This window comes from Cupressus sempervirens, chromosome 3 (assembly GCF_028749045.1).
Source record: "Cupressus sempervirens isolate cs-2001-9-10 chromosome 3, ASM2874904v1, whole genome shotgun sequence".
NCBI classification, from domain to species: Eukaryota; Viridiplantae; Streptophyta; class Pinopsida; order Cupressales; family Cupressaceae; genus Cupressus; species Cupressus sempervirens.
Window position 1 is genome coordinate 758563252 of NC_143120.1, and position 17557 is coordinate 758580808.

At 35.3% G+C, this 17557-nt stretch overlaps 1 pseudogene; it reads left to right on the forward strand.

Annotated features, from left to right (window-relative positions):
* Positions 1 to 673: 673 nt before the first annotated feature.
* Positions 674 to 17557, forward strand: part of LOC149569028 (lysine histidine transporter 1-like) — a 45091-nt pseudogene continuing 28207 nt past the window's right edge.

Consider the following 17557-nt stretch of genomic DNA (forward strand, 5'->3'; position numbering starts at 1 on the left):
GATAGGAGAGATCTGATGTCTCAGTGTATGAAATATGTCCTTGATATCATAGATGTATCTATTTGATTCATGCAAATGCCCAGTAGATAAGGAAACTTATCAACTATAGGATCAATTTGTTCTTACTACTGCATATTTGGGGTTTTATTGATTTCAACACTATTAATCAAATGTATTTCCCTTTCATGTTGAAGAGATAAAAATGATGCCCTCACTCAACTTCTAAATTTCATAGATTTACATTTAGGTATTATAGATTTATTTTATTACATGAGTTATTTGGAGAATTAAGGGTTAAATTTTCTTAATAGATTCAACAATATTTTTTGCACGAGTACCATATAATTGAATCTGAGGTCCACCCACCTAGGTTTTGTAGAGCCTGAAGTAGAAGAAGGGTCTGGCCTTATAGTTGGCCTGGTGTCTGAAATGACATGTTGAAGATGGGATTTAGCTGAACCTAGATGTGTCTTGTTCTCATTGGCATAATTTGAAACCTATAATTTTTCAAAACACCAACAAAATGGTGACTCTATTGGGGACTTTATTGAATATGAATGGTAGAAAAACCTTTGAAAATTTGAAAAAAGAAGATTGAATACAACAAGAGAAGTGTGTGAAAAAATTGCAGTAGTAAGTCATCTGATGTGTTTTCTAGTTTTCTTACTCAATTATGCTACACCCCAGTGATGCTTTCTTTAGGACATCTCAGTATGAGTACGAAGAAGCTAGAAGTGATCTTTCAAGTGATGAAAGTGAAGTTGCTGATCCACCATACTATGAAGAAGCCTCGTGTGAAGATAATGATGAGAGTGGTAACTTGAGTCAAGAAGAGGATAGTGATAGTATATATTTGCCTTCATGTGAATCAGATGCAAATTGGGAAGAAGAAAGCAATGAAAAAAGTGAATACTCTTATGAAAGAAAAGGTATGATTTCTTTTTCTAAATCCAAAAGTGGTGAAGAAGAGTTGTCTACATAATATGAAGAAAAAGAAAATATCTATAAGGATGGATTACCTAATTGTGTAGAAGAATGTTTTGAGGATGTGTGCAGTGATAATCAACATACAAGTGATCATAAGATCAATGCATCAACACCTATTGGTAAGATAAATAATGATAGGTTTGCAAGAAATTTGAATCACCTTCATGGAGAAAATGAAAGTGACTTTGATTTATATTCTACATGCTTCGTTGATGGAGTGGACGGTGTGTCTTCAAGTGATGATTCTAATTTTTCTCCTTCATATGTTGAAAATGTCCATGAAAATGATGTTAGAAATGCTTTTAAAGTTTTCACTAATCCATTGTCTGATGAAGACTTTGATGTTGATTAGTAGATCACTTGTCATAATATCTACAAAGGAGCTTTGCATGGGGTAGTCAACCCACATTTTGAAGAGCATATGGACGATTTAGATTTAGTTAAGGATGATCTTCATAATGATACTCTATCCTACTACTATTAGAGATCAAATTGTTTTTCTTCCAAGTTTCATAGTGATTATGATGATGATGTTGCATATCATAATATAGATAACAAGGTGTTTGATGAAGTTATTATTGAAGATCAATATACAGCTTGTAGCAAGTTTTATGATGAATACTTTAATGTGATGACTAATCCATTTGTTGTTTGTGAAAAATCATCGAAGAACTCAAGATTAGTTTCAAATTCTGACATTGATGATATATGTGAGTACAAATCTCATTGCTCATTAGAGTATCATTTAGTTATGCATAAGCATACATAATTTCAAGGTATGTGTGATCCCTTTCACCTTGTTAAAATATCAAGCTTTCCTATTCAAGACTAATAACATGCAATATTCATTTAATGAAGAGGATTTTTAGTTTGAGATTGATAGTTGAGAGCATGTTAATCAGAACTTTCATAATGAGCAAGTTGTACAAAATGAAGTTAGTTGTTATATGCATTATGAAAGTGAACTTGTAAATTCAGTTTTTCCAAGTGAGTTCATTTAGAATGTTGATCTAATTGGTGAAACTAATAGAAGTAATGTTTCCAATTTTCCTCATGCACATTCAGATCAAAATTAGATTTATTATAGAGGTAAGAAGTTTTGTTGAAGTTTGGTGGCCTAGGGCCATTGTTTGTACATAGTAGGACTAGTTGTTTCTTGCTTTCAATAAAGCTATTTGAGAGAATTTTTTTGGAATGGTTTGATCATTCTAGAGATCAAAATCCTTGTCATGCTGGCAAGGGACATGCATCCCTAGATAGAGCCACTATCGAGACACAAAATTGAAGCCTCAATTTTGAGTACCATTGAGAAAACCAAGCCCTTAAATGCTTTTTGATGCATGTGTGTACCCAACTACCTATTTGATACATAAGAGGTCTTTAATGCTTCTAAAACCTTGTATTCATTGTGTCTATGTGTTTCAAGAAGATAAATTTTCATTTCAAGTCATTTCGTGAAGTCTCATTTTGAGCAATTGTAAAATCTACATTTTCACCTAAGTGTCAAACAATGATGAGAGGTTGTGTTTGCAACTAAATATCTTGCACCCAATTATGTTTCACAACTCACTACTTTGGAAGTGTTTAGTGTCCATGCCTAAGAGCCTATGTTTTAGATTTTGGGTCATTTCAAATTAGTTTCACTAGGTATTGAACAACTCCAAACTGGTCACTTATTGATGTCATGCTAATGCAATTAGTTTTGAATTTTGGGAAGCCCTGTTTGACTTAAAATAACTTTGACCTAGTTGACTAAAATGAGAGAATACAACTTGCATTTCATTTTAGAGGTTAGGGATTTTCTATTTTTTAGGTTATAGTTTATGACAAATCCATTTGATCAGTTTTCAAATGCAATTCCAAATGCAATTTTTGATATTTTATGGTGTCAAGAAAGGTAGATTTGTTAGAACCGTTGTTTGTGATGTTATAACTTGAAATCTATGATAGGTGAAATTAAATGGATTGTACCACTATGTTTTACTACAAAAATACTTTAGATGTGCCAATTTTCAAATCTAGATACACTTTCCCAGCTCAATTCCATTTGAAAAAAATGCTTTTCTACCACTATTTGCATCATCCTCTTGTCATGAAAATTGAACAACACCCTAGTTTTTCTACTCCCAAGTGTTTGTTTACCCATTTTTCAAAGCCAAATTAAAATGTGATTCATTGTTTTCTAACATGTTTTCTTGCAGGCAGTTCTAAAAGGGAAACTTTGATAGTCAATATCTTTTGACTGAAAATTTGTCATTAGATGAGATTTGAAAAGGTACAAGTATGAAGAACAGAGAATTAGTGTGTTACATTTCAAATTTTGGTTAGGTTTTTGGGTCAGTATGTAAGGCTAGCCAAAGGAGCTCCTAACAAAAAATTGACAATTTGCAAAAGGATGTAAAATGAGCTTCAAATTCATTTTCATGGGTTGAATTTTTTTCCAAATTAGCGCTAGAGGGTGAATGAGCTAGTTTTGTCATTCAGTCATTTGGAAATGAATTATTTTTTTAGTTGGACCCAATTTGGGGCCCAACTAATTGCATCACACTAATCAAACATGGGGAAATGAAGATGTTTTTGTACATGAACGTCATCATTAAGAGGTCAAGTTGTTTTATATGTCATCAATATTTGGAAATAAAGTAGAGTTTGTGGGATAAGAATTACTTTGACACAATCACAAAAAAATGGACTAGCACAAATACAATTGACTCTACTTTGATGCAAGATCTATGGAATAAAGTCTTGCTAAAGCCTAGAACAATGACTAAAGTTAATTAAAATATAGTAGAGTGGTCAAGGCCAACTCATGTAATTACTAAAATTTGGTGATTTTATGTGCCCATTTATTGATATCAACCAAGGATTATGTAGATGATGACATTTAGAAGATATGATCTGCAAATGATTGAATTCATGTAACATCCTCACAAAGTGACAAATGGTAATACTCTACATTCCACAATGTCACTACTAGGGTCAGTGTTGGTGTACTCAGCCTACCTGATACTATGGTTATGTAGGATGGGGTCTTGTGCTAGGGAGGTATTCTGATAGGTATCATGAGCTAGCATAATACACACCTAGAGAGACACGTGGGCTATGGATTCTTTTTCCCATGAATTTGATAGTTGAAATAGGTATGGACATTGTTTACATGGTCACTAGAGGAAAATCTGTAATGAGCCTTTCTCAAATTGATCACAAATTACCCTAATTTTATACTGGTAATAAATGGTTACAAGATACACAATGAATATAATTCTTCATTTCACTTGTTAATGCACTAAGAGAAAAGGATGCATCTACAACCAAGACATCTTTACAAGATCTGAATACAAACTAATAGCAAATGCAAACACTAGTATCATATATATAAATAAATGCTTTATTCTAATAAGGACTGACACCTACAGTAGTAGCATATAATATGCATGAATAATCAAGAGAAACCTAGTTCTTGAAGTCGCTTTGAGTCTCTACTGACAATGCAATCAATATCTCTAGATATTATGCCCTAATGATAAAATAATATTGTGTTCTTGCAACAAGCTCTTGTAGCAAATGCCCTACTTATTCTTCCTCTTCACACCTAGCTCTTGGCCACAAATTTGGTACAATGAAGTGACTATAATACCACCTCCAATAAAAAATAATTCAAGTGATGTTTCACACCCTCAAAATTGCTATCATTGGGAGTTTTCATTCCCAAAGACAAATTGATTATCTACAGGCCCTTGGCTCCACAAATACATAGGAAAATACCAATAACAAATCTGGATGCCTTTCCATTAGGCTCTCTCCTCTATTTATATTATTCCTACCCACCCCCCCCCCCCCCCTCCAAAAGAATCATAAGTGTTATATTATCGCACTATTCTAGAAGCTTCCTCGTTTCCAACAATAGATAAATTGTGCTTCTTGACGATTCCCTAATATTAAATTAATTAAATTTAAAGTCGTCTCTTTTAATTTTTTAAAATTATTTAATGACTTTATAAGAAATCAATTTAATTATTTTCACTTAGCTGTTGAAGGATAAAAGGCTAAGAAATCTATTGAGAGGCTAAAGAGATGGGGACATTATAGTCCACCCCTCTAGAAATTGCTTGTCCCCAAGCAATATCAACTTTGGATGTTGTAGAATCTCTTCACTCTCCCATGTAGCATTCTCAATAGGTAGGTTCTTCCATTTAATCAAATATTCTCTAATGACATGGCTTCTCAATCTCTTCTCTCTAAAATCTAGTATAGCCTCTAGTATCAAAATCAACTTACCCTCATCATCTAAGGGAGGTAGAACTATAGAAGGAGTGACATGATTGTTGGAGTTGATGAAATCCAACTTTGAAGATGCCCAAGATCACCATGTTGGAGTTGATGAAATCCAACTCTAAAGATGCCCAAGATCACCAGCATTCGAATAACCTAAGTAAGCTTAAGTAAATAGAATAAATAATTAGTAATTAATTATTTACTCTAACACCCCCATTAAGTGCAACTTAGGGAAATGCCTTAAGCTCACAAAACTAAGAAATGCAGAATGGGTCCTGGCAATGAGGCCATGTTAGGTACCCATGTACAATGCAAGAAGATGCAACATTTTATAAATGGGGAAAGAGAGAAAACCACGTGGGAAAAACCCTTCCCCAAAAAGATGTAACCTAGTGAAGAACTGAAGAAGCCTCCACCTAGGGAAATGTCCCATAAAACAAGAACAAAAAGTGATCATGAAAGAGCATCACTGAACTAAGATGAAGCCACAAAATTTTCCATTAAGAAAGAAACTATAACTGCTGATCTAAAGTACCACCAAGGAAGAAGATGGCATGAACCGAGCATGTCCATATGGTAGATGATCCATCTCACTAAAATGCATAGGTACCCAACCATTGGAATCACCTTGTATATAGGATCAACCACTAAATACATAGCTCACACTAACAAACCATCAAGCCAAGGATGCATTAGAATAACATTATAACCCCCCCTTAATGTAGATGGGTTGAGATGACAGGCAACTGAGAAGGTGGGCGAAAGTCTCTTGTAAACAAACCAAGAATGATGAGAGAGAGAAAGAGGTACAAAACACCCATAAAGACATAGTCAAACTGATGCTACATGGGGCTAATGTCATGGAAGGCACACTCAGTTGACAAAGGGAGAATGCTAAAAATAGCAAAATACTATCCCCCCCATGGTGCTTTATAAAAATAGTGCATGTACAACTGTCTCAAAATAATGTTCGTGACCCCCAGAATGCAAGAGTGGAACTTTATCTCAATGTGATACATAAAAGAGCTTCAAAATGATAAATGCAATGATCAAAACTAGAAACAAGCTGCCAAAAAATAAAGTACAGCCCAAAACAAAGGAAAACATGCCAAGAAAATGATCCTTGGACCTAAAACACCCAAGATATCTACCATGGACAAAAAATTCCAAAATAATGATAGAAAGAGCATGGGGTAGAATTGGAAGAAAATAATAGTATTTTTGAAAAATAGACAAAACCAACTTTCCATAAATATAACATTTTAAAAAAATTGACATGGGACACAAAAGATAAGCTTGCTAGAGTTAAGAACTAAACTTTAGACTTCAACTAAAAAAATAAGCAATTAAAATGCATCATAACCTGAAAATAACTACACCAATGTCTCTATCTTAGAAATAGATTTTTGAAGCTTCTTTTGGATCGAGCAAATACCTCTATATGCTCAAGTTATGGCCAAAAAATTACAAGTGGGTAAAAAAGGACCTTAGATATCATAGAAGCACTAGTGAATGAACCAGTAGACCCAAAGAAACCAATCTTTGGAACTTATGATGAAGCTAAAGCCAGAATTGAGCTTTCAATCAAAATCCCTCAGCTCATTAGCAAAGGAAAGAGGAATATTACAAAGCTAAAAATAGAACTTGGTCCTCTGATGATTACTGAAGGGAAAGGAGAAGATGAAGAAGAAGAAGAGGAAATTGAGTCAGAAAAAGAAGAGGAGCCTCAACAAAAGAAAGGTAAGGTGATTATCACCGAACCTAAAAAGCAAGCTACTGCAGTCTTCTCCAGGAGAAAAAGATAGGGGAAGAAGGAACCTGTACTTTTCAAGCCTCCACTCACATTTGAGGCAAGGTTGAAACAATTAGAAGAAGGCACTAGCTTTACAAACTTCAAAGCATTGAATTTTGAGACAAGAAAAAAATAGGAGAAAATACGGATTGAGGAGTTGGTATTGAATAAAATGGGAAGATGGAAATACTCTCCAGACAAGATTGCCTCTTAGATCCCTAAAGAACTATTGGAGAGGTTGCAACCAAGATGGGAAATTGCAACCAAAATTGTCAAGGATATCTTTGAGAAAACCTTGAAAAATCTCCTATCGAGTCTCATTGATGCAGAAGTGAAGAAATCATTGAAAGATCATGAAGGTAATATGATGATTAGATTCCACACTTGTTTGATACTAATCAAAGACATTGAGCATGTTGTAAATGATGCAAAAAATATGTGGAAACATATCTATCATCTACATAAATCCAGTGAGGATATTGTTGAAATCAAGGACAATGACAGCAGTGATGATGATGGCATTGAAGATATTCCAGGGGATCTGCATTCAATGATGATAAATGTTGAGGAAGAATTCAAGGAAGATGAAGTGGAGGAAGATGACAAGGAAGATGAAATGGTGGAAGAAGAATTTGATCAAGCTAAGGAGGAAGATGATCTTGTAAAAATTGCAGCCAAAGTCATTGCATCTCTTCCTCACTCTCCACCTAAAGTAGCTACATCAACTATGGAGATAGCCTCTACTGGTGAGATTGTGTGCACAACAGCTTCATCAATTGCTCAATCTTCACCTATCTCCTCTCAGCTCCGGGCACCACCTATGCAAGTGTCTACCACTTCATTAACCGAGCTACAACCATCTTCATTGACCGAGGCATCATCAACTACAACAATAAGTTCATCAGGCATATCAACTTCTATTGCAGAGTGTACAGTAAATGTACCCACTGGTACTTCAATTTTGACAACTTCATCTACTTTAATTTTTGCATTTGTTAGCTCTCCCATACCAGCCTATACATCAATCTTGGGAAGAACATCAATTTTTGATACTGTTAGCACTTCTCTCAGTTTTCCTTTAGCTAGTCCTATTCTACTTTTGTCAGCTAGTCTAGCCTCATCAACTATTGTTTCAAATTCAAAGGGAAAAGGTGAAGTCACTAGAAGAAAAGCAAAAAGATACATGATTTACAGCAAGGCAGTGGATGAGGAAATAGACTTGGATAAGGACATTGTCATTCCTAAGATAGATCTGGATAATGCATCAGTTGATGAAATGAGAATGGTCAGTCAGCTATTAGATCAGAAAGCAAGGCAAAAACAACTGAGGCATGAGAGAGACCAGCAATATAGTATTATTGAAAGTGCTAAGAATATTCTAACAGAGGCTATAGGTGTTGAAGTAGATTCTACTCAACACATTTTGATTCAGTTAGAAGAGGTTGTATATAAATTCAATTAGGATACCTCTGGCCAAGAAAAATTGATTGAAAAAGCAGAGAAGAAATTTGACAATAAGGTGCTTGAGCACATTGCTCAGCATATTGCATTAAAACAGGTAAAATTGTTTACAATTTTGAGTAATTTTGAACATTCTTTTAATAATGTAACTTCACTTTTTGGAAAAATTTGTGATGTTACCGAGTATACTAAGGAAATCAAAGAAAAGTTGAATAAAATTGATGAGGATATGAAGGTTAGTGCACAAATGTTGTAGCTTGACCACAGTTCAAGTTCATCCCATCATCTCAAAATAAGATTTTTGTCAGAGAAACATGCAGAATTGTTGAGAGAGGAAGCAAGGATCAGGTGTACTCTGATTGACATCCAAAATATGATCCTTCCTATCATGGACACAATGCAGAAGTATATTGCCCATATCAAAAAAAAGATTCATGACAAAAACTTCTCAATTGCAGATCATATGATTGAACTCTCTACAGAAGTTCAAATAGCACTCTCCACCAGAAAAATTTTGCAAGAAAATTGGGATAAGACATTGGCTCTTATTCTCAAGGTACATTCTGAGTTTATCTCTCATTTTGGACTCTCTATATAAATACATATTGTTTAATTTGGCATTATTGTCAAAAAGGAGGAGATAGCACACTCCAAGAGATAATTGTGCAAGAAATATGTGTAATGACTTGTAAATATTGTGCATATTGTATGGGAGAGATACATGTAAGAAAAATATGTGTAAATAAGACTTGAAAAGAGCAATTTTGAAAATTTAGAACTGTATATTTTTGCACATAAACTTTATCATAATTGTTTTTATCACTAATGCCAAAGGGGGAGATTGTTGGCATAAAGTTATTTTCCATTAGTGACAAATATTCACAGTTCTAACCAAGCACCAAGTAATATAGTGTAGACCGAATGATGGCAACACAGTGCAAACTGAGCACTGAAGACACAGTTCAAACTGAGCATCAAAGACACATTTCTAAGCGAGAGAAGAAGGACTTAGTATTAACTGAGTGAAGTTGCACTTAGTGTCAACCGAGTAAAGATGCACTCAGTATTAACCGAGTAAGGAAGCACCTAGTGATAACCAAGCTCAGGAGGTTAATGAAGAAGTTAGTTTCTACTGAGTGACACTATATCTACTGAGTCACCAATGGTTACTGAGTTCCAGGCAACATTGTATGACTAGTATGAAATGAGCCCCTACCTCTATCGAGTGCATGATGATGCTGAGTAACGTAGTGGATGTCGTGTATCAGAAGGTCATCAAGTCTATCTAAAGAACTCGAGTTTATTCTAATATTTAGCCAACTCAGTTATATTTTGTTTACTTGTGTTTGGCCGACCTTGCATGAATAATTATTGGAATAGTATATATATATATAATGTATTATATCATTCAATGCATATATACAATTGACACATTTCAAGAATACACAAGAGATAGAATATTGCAAAAAGAGGGATAGAAGATATGATATGCGAATTCATCAGCAGTAAAGAATACTCAGCAAGGTCTACAAGGAGAAGAAATGTTTTCATCAATCACAAAAGGTGATATACAATAAAGAACTCAATCAAGTTGTAATTTGATCTGTTGGTTCATCCTAATAGGTGAATCATTTTTGTAAATCCTTTAATAGGGTAGACTTAACCGTCTTTTATTCAAATCTCCTAACAGAGTGCATACTTGTAAAGTATGTTTGTAAATCCTTAACCAGGTGGATCTAGCAATCCTTTGTGCTCCTAACAGGGCAGATCACCAGAAGTGATCATTGTAAGCCTTAACTAACCAACTTCATACTACAGTAATGAAGCTTTGTTGGTATCATCCCCACCCCAGTTTTACTTTCTATTTTGGAAGGTTTCTGGGTCACCAAATCTCTATGCATATATGGTTCAAATGTTTAATAGTTCTTTTATGTAGCAAGCTAGATGAGTAAATGTTGTATATAGTTATTCTGAATTGACTTAAAAGTTTTATTATTACTGATTCACCCCTCCCCTCTCAGTAAACTATTATATCTTGAATATTTCCAACAGTCTGTAAGGCTGCAACATCAAATACACCATGTCTCCAACCTCAAAAGAGCATTCCACTCTCTTCTGATCTACATATTATTTTTTCTAGTTTTGTGCCTTCTAGATGTTTTCATGAAGAGCCCTCATGATATCTTGATTTTCCTATAACATGTGTCCTACACTAGGCACTCTACTATCACTTATCAACAAATCAAGAAAGCTAGGAGCCTCATAACCATACAAGGCCATGAATGGTGTCATCTAAATAGAAATATGGTAAGTGGTGTTGTAGGAGTACTCACAAAGGTATATACACTTAACCCATCCTTTTTGCTACCCAGCAATATAATTTACGAGGTATCCTTCCACCCATTTGTTGACTATCTCCATATGTCCATCTATTTGAGGGTGGTAACTAGTACTCAAAGAAAGCTTAGTCCCACACAATCTAAAAATATCCTTCTAGAAATTGCTCATAAACTGATTATCTCATTTACTAACAATGTTTTGTTGTTATCCATGTAATCTAAACATCTCAAGAAAAAATAGTTCAACAACCTTTGTGGCTAAAAAAGAAATAGTGATTGGGAAAAAATGTGCAAACTTGGTCAACCGATCAGCCACCACATAAATACAATCCTTGCCTTAGACTTTTGGCAACCCTATGATGAAGTCCATAGATATACATTCCCGCTTCTTGTTTGGAATTGGAAGTGGCTATAATAAACTAGCAAGATATGTATGGTTTTTTTTGTTCTACTGACAAAGAACACATTCTCTAACATATTGTAGAACATCAGATTTTAGACCCTGCCAAGTGAACCTCTCCCGAATCTATCGATAGGTTTTGAAATACTTAGGATGGCCTGCTAATGGTGAATCATGAAAGTACCTCAATACTATGTTCTTCACTTTTGATCCTAGAGTCAAGAAAATCCTCCCCTTGTAAATGATAAGATCATTCACCACTGTGTACCTATTATCATGTAGTGACCCATCAATAATACTTGAAGCCTAGGAATCCTTACCATATTCTGCCACAATCAAATGACTCCAATCCTCTAAAACCTCAACCATAGAGCTCAAATTTGGTCAGTGAGACAAGGCATCAGCAACTATATTCTATGAACCTTTGACAAAAGAAATGTCAAAATCATAAGATTGCAACTTGCTTACCCACTTTTGTTGACAGTCATTAAGATCCTATTACCCAAGGAAATGTCTCAAGCTATTATGGTCTATTTTAATAATGAACTTACTGCCCACTAAGTATTTCCTTAACTTGGCCAATGCATGCATAATGGCTAACATTTCCTTGTCATATATATTGTAGCTCCTCTTAGGGCCCCTCAAGTTCCTTCTTTCATATGCAATTGAATGTTTTTCTTGGATAATGATAGCTCCAATCCCCTCACCTGGAGCATCACACTGCAACTCAAAGGGTTTAGTAAAATCGGGCAACGCAAGCACTGGGCAAGTAGTCATAAGTTGTTTGAACATCTCAAAGCATTCATTTGCCTCATGAGTCCAAAAAAAAGCCCCTCTATTAGTCAAATCTGTAAGTGGTGCTACATGGCGAGAATACCCATTGACAAATCTATGATAGAATCTACATAAACACAAAATTCCTCTAAGTTATGTCAGCTTTGTCGAAGTAGGCCACTCAATAATTGCCTTGACCTTATCTGGATCCATTCGAACTCTATCTACACTAATTATATGACCCAGATACAATAATTTTGTCATGCCCAAGTCATATTTAGATTCCTTTGCATATAGAGATTCCTTACCAAGAATACCCTAAACTATGTCAAGATGTGCAAGATGATCATCCCATGTCTAGCTATAAACCAAGATATCATCAAAGAAGACTAACACAAATCACCTCAACTGTAAATGAAATACCCTATTCATAATAGACTAAAATGTAGCAGGGGCATTGGTTAGCCCAAGTGACATAACCACAAACTCAAAATGTCCACAATGGCAATGAAAAGCTATCTTCTCAATATCTTCTTCACTCACATGAATTTGGTGATAACCTGATCTTAGATAAATATTAGAGAAGTACTTGGCACCATGCAATTCATTAATCAATTCATCAATCCTTGGAATGGGGTAGCGGTTCTTGATTGTTCTCTTATTAAGCATTCTATAATCAATACACATCCTTAGAGTACCATCCTTCTTTTTAACCAATACTACTGATGAAGAAAAAGGTGACTTACTCAGTCTACTATGCTCCATAGCTAAAAACTCCTTGATAGTTTTCTCTATCTCATCTTTAAGCCACTTAGGGTGTGTAAGGAGTGACTATAATAGGCTTAGCACCCTCCTCCAATTCGATGATGTGTTCTATCCCTCTATCTAGAGATCTACCAGGTGGAATCTGACTAAAGATCTTGTCATGCTTGGTTCTCAACTCTTGTATATCAAGATGATAAATAGGTTTTCACTACTCTTCCTATTTTGGCTTCAGAACACAACTTGCTACCCACTCAACCATGTCATGATGCAAGAGATGTTCCATTTTCTCAATGGAAATAGTCTTGAAACTGGTGTCCCTAAGTGCTTTCAACACATGAGTTTTTTCATCCATCTCAAATCTCATTCCCATCTCATAGAGGTTGAGGGTGAATATTCCTATGTCATGTAACCATGTCATTCCCAAAACCATATATGTGTCTCCCATGTTCACCACATAAAAATCTACCTTGAACTCATAGTTATTGAAGTGCATGGGCAATTTTGAAATCATTTTTTCACACCTAAGAGTGAAACCATCAACAACCTTAACTCAAATTCCCTCAAACTTCTCAGTCTGTATACCACACCTCTCAACAAGCCTAGTATCAATGAAATTGTGTGTCGCACCTATATCAAGAAGAGTAATAATCTTTTGACCAGCAAGAACCCCTTGCATCCTAAAAGACCCTTCTCGCTAAATACTTGTGAGATGATCCTCTTCAAGCTTTACTTCCTCCTCTAATTTTTCACCATGTTCTATTTTTTTTATTCTAAATCATTGATTTCATATTACTGGTTTGAATCAAAATCTTCAATTAGTGCCCACATTGCACAATTTGACTTCCCCTTAGGTTTCATAGGGCAGTCATGGTTAATATCATATGGTCCCTTACAATAGAAGCATAGTTTCTTCTTCCTCAAATCAGTAAGAGTCTCACGGTCAAGTGGAAAAGTAGATTTATCTTTAGCTTTGTCCTCCTTCTTAGGAAACTTCTTGTTGTCATGACTAGAAAATTTTTCTTTTGATGTAAACTTTCTTGTAGAGGCAGAAAACTCCATGCCTCATGCCTTCTTCATTGCTCCCTATAGTGAGGGAGGATCAAAAGCTTTCAACCAACCCTTAAATGGCTCCATCAATCCTTCCATGAGTAAGACCACCAATCTTCTTTCACTAATGTTAGGAACTATGAGCAATAACTATTTGAAGTCATTCACATAAGCATCAAGGGAACCATGTTGTTTTAGTTGTGCCAGTTCATGGAAAGTCACCTCAAGATCTTTGACATCAAACCTTCCAATCAACCTATTAGTAAACTCCTCATATGTAGTGATAAGACTATGTCCAAGAGTGACTAACCTATCATACCACCACTTATGAGCAACTCCTTCAAGATGTAGTGTGGCAAATCTTATGGCATCCTCTTTAGGTATTGGTCTCAAAGAAAGATAATTATCAAGCTTTTGAACCCAAGACCTAGCTATGCATTTGTTACTTCCGTCATAGTAAGGCATGGGAATCTTACCAATTGTTTGTTGATAGTCATTTCTTGGAGCATAGTGATCATTCCTTCCTCCACTCTTATTTTGATTCATGAATTGATCAAATGTCCATATTTCTCTCATATCAAGAGGAAGATTGGTATACTCCAAGTAAGCCTATCTAGCTTCATCTCCAAAAGAAATAGCTAGAGTAGCATGTGGTTGTTCTTCTCTTGGTATAAAGGTGGAAAAAAGGGGCCTAGAGGTTGATCCTCTGGTTTCTTTAGCACGATGTATAGACCTTCCCTCATTATTTCCACTATGTGTAGCTTTGTTTTGATATTGAGTAGCTGTGTTCTGATTTTGAGTGGCTTGCTGATCCATTTTTGCTAATAAGCATGACAACATATCAATCATGGTATCAAATTTCTTTTCAGCTCTTGCATCCCTATTTTCTTCTTCTACCATATTTTGAACTGTTTTGTTGGTATCTCTTTCTCTTAATGCTTTTGAGGATATATCACCCTCAACCTATGGATTCTGATATTGTTGTTTCTATTGTTCCCTATTATAACATTTGATTTCTCTCTCACTCATTTGTTGTTTGACTGTTCACAAGATGGTAGGATGAAAGGCTCTAATACCACTGTAATGAACCTTGCTCAAATTGATCACAAATTACCCTAATTTTCTACTGGTAATAAATTGTTACAAGATGCACAATGAATATAATTCTTCCTTTCACTTGTTAATGCACTAAGAGAAAAGGATGCATCTACAACCAAGACATCTTTACAAGATCTGAATACAAACTAATCTCAAATCCAAACTCTGGTATCATATATATAAATAAATGATTAATTGTGATAAGGAATGACACCTAAAGTAGTATCATATAATATGCATGAATAAACAAGAGAAACCTGGTTCTTGAAGTCACTTTGAGTCTCTACTAACAATGCAATCAATATCTCAAAGAATTATGCCCTAATGATAAAATAATATAGTGTTCCTACAACAAGCTCGTATAGCAAATGCCCTACTTATTCTTCCTAACCACACCTAGCCCTTGGCCAAAAATTCAGCACGATGAAGTGATTGTAATACCACCTCCAATCAAGAATAATTCAAGTGATGTTTCACACCCTCAAAGTTTCTATTATTGGGAGTTTTCATTCCCAAAGACAAATTGATTATCTGCAGGCCCTTAGCTCCACAAAAACATAGGCAAATATCAATAACAAATCTGGATGCCTTACCATGAGGCTCTCTCCTCTATTTATATTATTCCTACCCACCCCCCCCCCCCCCCCCAACCCCCCCCCCCCCCCCTCCCCCAACTCTAGAGGAATCATAAGTGTTATCTTATTGCACTATTCTAGAAGCTTCCTCCTTTCCAACAATAGATAAGTTGTGCTTCTCAACAATCCCCTAATACCCTAATATTAAATTAATTAAAGTTAAAGTCATCTCTTTTAATTTTTTTTAAAGTATTTAATGACTTTATAAGAAATCAATTTAATTATTTCTAATTAGCCTTTGAAGGATGAAAGGCTAAGAAATCTATTGAGAGGCTAAAGAGATGGGGACATTACAAAATCCTTGAAGAAGTTTCATGAGATAGTGTGCCATAGTTGTGGAAAAATAAGACAGACTTATTGGATATTAATTTTTAGCTCTATCCATTTATTTTTAGCACAATTTCCCAATTTGAATTCAGTAGCAACTGTTTCTTTGGTTGTACTAGTCATGTCTCTTAGCTTCTCTGCCATTTCTTGGGAAGCCTATTTTTAACATGGCCAACCAGAAGATGTAAGCTATGGTTATTTACATACAACACCAACAAACATAATTTTTCATTGTTGAATTCCTTGGGAGTAATTGCCTTTGCATTTCCTGGACATAATGTTGTTCTGGATATCCAAGATACTATTATTTCAACACCAAGCTCCCACACATGAATAAAGAGAGGAAGCCATTTCAAGACTACAAAAGAAGACAAGAGAAGACCTACTGATTGGAGATTAGAAGTCATCATATAAAAAGAAGAAACTAGAGTCCGTGGCTGGAGAATGAGGAGGGATCCATAGACTCAAGAGGAGAAGAAGTGATAAACTATAGAGCAACCCATATATGAATAAGGAAGTGAATTCATAAACATAGGGAAGACGTCAATTTACGAGAAGAAGATATCTAAAGTCAAAGGGCAAGAATGTTAAAGGAACATCCATGGCTTAAGAAGGAAAAGTGGCCACTAAAGCTCTCACAAACCCTCAGTGGAAGGAGATGGTGAAAATGGTGGGCATCTAGGAAGTTAACAAGGCCATGAAATCACAGAAGAAGATGTGCACAACAAGGAAGATGCTGAGGAAAGTGGTTTTAAAAAGAACATAGTCCCACATGCTATAGGAGGAGAATTTTTAAGATTTTTAAATACTACAACACTCACTATGGTTAATGTCCAAAGGACTTGGGCTTTTGTAATCTACATTATGATGACAAGGACACCACCATGTGGCCAGTTGGTGTGGAGTTTGCAACAAATTTTAGATGAACAAACAAGTGAGATGATGTGGTAGATCAAAGGTCAAACGCATAGGATTATGCCAATTGGTGCATCCTATGGTAGGTAGTTCCCTACATGGGGAAGTTTCCTGGTGGAGAAACAATCCAGGAATGTACATGGGCACCACATGGCAATAGGCCCAAGGTGCATGGTGATGTGGCATTGATGAGGCAGGTGGTGACAGAGCAGTAGGGTGACCAATGGTAGCATGCCACATGGCACATGTCAGGGACCAGGTAGACTTGGGGGAAAGTCAAAAAATGAAATATTTTTAAAAATAATTTTAAATTATTTTTTATCATAAAATGGCATGTTCAAAGACTCTTAAACCAGAAAGCAGTCATTTTCTAAAGTTTAAACTTTAGATTTTTTTAAATTTTTGAAAATTAATGTTGGAGACCAAAGGCCATACAAGGGGGTATGATTTTAAAAAATGATATTTAGGGGGTTTTTGAGAGGAGAATATAGGCATATTTTATATCCCTAGAAGAAGGAATAATGTTGTTCTAGAGATCGAAGCTACTATTCTTTGAACACCAAGCTCCCACACATGAATAAAGAGAGGAAGCCATTTCAAGACTGCAAAAGAAGACAAGAGAATAGCTACCAATTGGAGATTAGAAGTCATCATATAAAAAGAAGAAATCAAAGTCCATGGATGGAGAATGAGGAGGGATCCATAGACTCAAGAGGAGAAGATGCCATAAACTATAGAGCAA